Below are 4,531 nucleotides of genomic sequence, written 5' to 3'. Positions count from 1 at the left end.
TGCCTAACAAATACTTAGGAGAGGAAGAGCCACTGGTGTTCAGGACTGATTGGGAGTAGGCATGAATGGGGAGGAGGAGACTTGGGGGGTCTCAGGTTTCTGGTTTGGAGAACTGGGCAGATGACGGATGCAGAAGGAATAGATTTGGAGGAAAAGTTGATGATGAGAGTAATATCTATTGAGCACTTAGTGTTTCAGGCACTAAATACTTCACATATTATCTCACTTAATCCTCATAATAACCTATGAAGAAGGTGCTATTGTTACCTCCATTTTAATGTGGGGAAACTCAGTCAAGAGGTTACTATCTAAGTAGTAGTGTTGGAATGATGAGCATGCCTGTGCACCTCGCAGAACGCACCATCCAACATCTGAAACTCCAGTGAGGTTTCCCAGGCTGCTCTGCAGAAAAGCTAGACTCCCTACCATTAGCTCTTCCAGCCCTTCCCAGCCCTCCACATCTGGCACCTGACAGCTGTTCAGTCATTGTCACTGGGTCTCTCTCCTCTACCAACCCCACCTCAGTCCCAGGACCTTGCCCTGGGAAGCCAGAACAGGACCACACTGCACTAGCCTTGTGACAGGAGGGCACAGGACCCCGAATCCTGATGCTGAGACCCCACCTTCCCAGTTGGAATACAAAACAGAACTGAGACTGCAGGAACAATCAGATAACCCAAGAAGATGGATATGTTCCATTGGTAATTTTAAAAAATTTAAAGAAAAATATGTAATATTTCAGCGACATCATAGAGAGTCATGAAAGGTCTCCCGCAGACCAACACCATACTTATTTTCTGTAGGAAAAAGGGCAGGGTCCTGGAGCATGCATGCATCTCCCACAGAGGACGCTCCTCCAGCTGTTTCCCTTTCCCCAGACTTGGCTCAGGGGCACCTAGTCCAACTGCAGTAGCCACAGGAGACAGGGACATGCATGCCATGTGAGCCCCACCCCACTATCCCTGGTTCAGCATTTAGGGAAGTGAAGACAGTGCTGCTGTTTCTAAGTTGCCTCTCACCGACCTCCCAGTCAGAGAGGCAAGGTGGGAGGGATGGAGCAGGCAGGTGACCAAGAGAGAGTCAGTGGGCTTTCTCTTGGGAGAGCTTTAAGGCCTAGAGAACCCTAGCTTCAACTATCTCCCTTGAACCTAATTAAATGAACTACCTAAAGTTATACAACCAGCAACTGGCCCAGGGCCTGTAGGCAGGAGATTATTCATGAGGCTGTCCTAGGCCCAGGTTAGAATGTCTACTTGCCTCCCACCTTCCTCACTACTTACCTGTAGGAAAGAGGCCCAGCAGTGTGGAGAAAGTGCCTAGAGTGAATGGGTCTGGAGTGGAGACCCATTCCCAGTAATCTGGGAGCAGAGAGAAGCCCATGGCATCAAGCCTGAGTGTGTGTTTTGACCTCCAGTAAAGCTGCCATTGCCTTTGTCATTTCTGAAGGCAGAGTCCTCACCAGGCCTCTTGGGGACCTTCCCTCATACACCCCTCCTCGCTCATTTACCCCTCTCCTTGCTGAGTTCTATTCTCACCCTTGTGCCTCTGGCCTTGGAAGGGTTTTTGTCTGTTATCCATACACTTTTCTTTGACCTCTCAGCAAGAGGTGCTGGAGGACCATCTCCTCTGCATCTTTCAGGGACAGCCAGAGCCCTACATGCAGAAGGCATCCACAACATACAGGAGGTGAAAGTATAACAGGATTATTCTAGCATTGGGTCACAACCCAGTGGTGGATCATGAAATCACTTTAGAAAGTCATCGATAGTACCTTTTAAAAAAATGAAATAGAGTCCCGGCGTGGTGGCTCACGCCTGTAATCCTAGCACTCTGGGAGGCCAAGGTGGGAAATTCACGTGAGCTCAGGCATTGGAGACTAGCCTGAGCAAGAGTGAGACCCTGTCTCTACTAAAAATAGAAAAAATTAGCCAGGTGTGGTGGTGAGTGCCTGCAGTCCCAGCTACTCGGGAGGCAGAGGTAGAAGAATTCCTTGAGCCCAAGAATTTGAGGTTGCTGTGAGTTAGGCGGATGCCACAGCACTCTAGCTTGGGCGACAGAGTGAGATTCTGTCTAAAAAAAAAAAAAAGAAAAAGAAAAGAAATAGAATACAATACATGCAATAGAAAACACTAGAGTGTGCACACATAGTAAGGGTAACTATTGTCCATGAAAACTTGTTTCAGTTATCTCACAATATAAATTGTGTTTCTTTCTGCGTGTCACTGAACCTCTGGACAAAAGAACACTGGTAAAGTCAAGATCTATACAGCAAACACATAAAGGCTGCCTGTTCTGTGTTAGGTACTATGCCACTATGCTAGGCACAAGAGACCCAATAAAGAATAAGACAGCCTCCAGTCTCAGTCCACTTTCTGGTTGGGAAGCCAATAAGCACAGTTGCAAGATAGAGTACTTAGTGCACTGAGAGGTCTGTAAAACCCTGACCTAAGAGTGGGCATCTGGGAGGGCTTCCCAGAGAAGGTGATGCAGTCAGAGTTCTTAGCAAGAAAAGACAGTGACTAGGTTCTAGTATCTCCCCCACCCTATATCTAGGAAGGGAACTATGTTAAAGTGTCAAGGATTTTAGTCTTAAAGTCTAAAGAAAGATAGCTAGTCCTGCCTTCTCTTATTAACAAGCTGTGAGACCTCAGGTGAGTCAATTAACCTTTCCAAATCTTGATTCCTCATTTATAAAACAAGCATCTACAAAAATGGGCATAATATCTGCTCTGTCAATCTCAAAGAAGTGAGAGATCAAATGAGATAATGTATGTGAAAGTACTCTGTAAGCTACAAAAGGGGAGGGATTGTCTCTATGGATGAGGAAATGCAAGCACAGAGAGGTGAGGTGTCCTACCCACCACTACAGCTCTAGGGGTAGCAGGTCCCCCTCAATCCCCAGACCTCAGCTCCTGCCTGTGCTCCTCCCACTGCAATGGAACTACCTACTACCTTACAAGAGGGCAGGGGCAGGGTCCAAAAAGGCCCCCTAGCAACCTGACTATTGAAGATTTACCTCAAGGATCTCATTGTTTTAATAATGGGAGGTAAATATGTCAGAACTTCTCCATTTCCCCTTCTGTTCATGAATTAAAATCTACCCAAATTCAGTGTTTAAAGTTACATAAGCATCATTCAGATCTTCTGTAACAGCCACTTTCATTTTGGAAAAACAGCATTTCCATTAAAATGGTGTTATATAAAAAGGTTTTGTGTATGTGCGTAGGAACAGTAGATACAGCCACGCATGAGCACTGTTAAGGCTCACAGGCACATACATATGATGACTTCATCTGTCTTCATGAAAAAGGGACCATAGGGAGTAGGTGCATGATAGTGCCTGGTGAGTTAAGTTGTGACCTACTTGTCCTCTGACCACCAGTAAGACCTGATGCATGTTGCACAATGGGAACTCTGTTGCAGGAAGCCCCTTCCTTGGCAGGGCGACTTCCATTCAGTCACAGAATAGTAGGGTTGGGATTAGCTCTGAAGTCACCCAGTGCAACCTCACTCTACATCACTCTTGCCGGCCTTGACCTGAATAGCTCCCATCCTCCCAAGGTAGCCCAAGTCACCTGTGGACAGATGTAGATCACTGGAAAAGACCTGATATTGAGCTGAAACCTGCCTTTCTGGAGCACCACCTGTTGGGAACAAATGTAAATCCTTCACCCTACAATCTTGGGCAGGGGACTCAAGAAAGTTTAGAGTCCGGGAGCCATTGCCAGTGGGGGATGCCCGGGGCCTATAGCGAGAAGAGAGGGCAGCTGAGTCGATAAAACAGGGTCTTCTTTTAGAGACCTCCCTCCATCAAAACCGAGCATGGAACTATGGGGTAGGGGAGGGGAAGGAGATAGGGCTAGGTTGCGAGGAGGCAGGGCCGCCTAAATGGGAATAAGTGAGTGGCTTTGAGGAAAGCCTTGCACCTCAGGTCTCATTTTAAATGTGGGGTCACACAGTCCCGAGGTCAGTTCCAGCTCTTACACTCAGGAGTCCTAGGTCCGCCTTCACACACATCCCTTTCTTTCGGGATTCAAGGGTTGTGCACTTTTATGTGAATCCTTGATTCTAGGGCTGGACAGGAAGTAAGGTAACTGTCCCGAACCCCATCCCCCACTCCCGGCCCCGGCCCGACCCGAGTTAGGCTTCGCAGCTTGCCTCTGTTACCCGAAGGGCGGAACAATCCCGCCTACCCCAAGTAAAGTGGCTGACACAAGAACACCCCAGCACCGAGCACGGAAACGTGAGCTTTGGAGTGGCCTTTTAAGTAGTTGGGAAGGGGGTGTGGCCGAAGAGACTGGGAGGCCTCAGTCTGGCGAGGGGGGAGTGGCCCGGGGGCGTGGCCGTAGCGACTGGAATGTTGTTGGGTCCTCGCACCGCATAGTAAGGAGGAGCCACGCCCCTTTTCTCCGAGAGGGCCAATCGGAGCGCCCGAGCGGTTTCAAGTCTCCCCCACCAGCCTGCCCGCCCGCCACCCCACCCCCCTCGGGGATTTGCTTTTTCCGTAACAAAATAGCAAAGCTCCGGACGA

This window comes from Eulemur rufifrons, chromosome 16 (assembly GCF_041146395.1).
Source record: "Eulemur rufifrons isolate Redbay chromosome 16, OSU_ERuf_1, whole genome shotgun sequence".
Taxonomy (NCBI): domain Eukaryota; kingdom Metazoa; phylum Chordata; class Mammalia; order Primates; family Lemuridae; genus Eulemur; species Eulemur rufifrons.
This window is presented reverse-complemented; position numbering follows the sequence as displayed.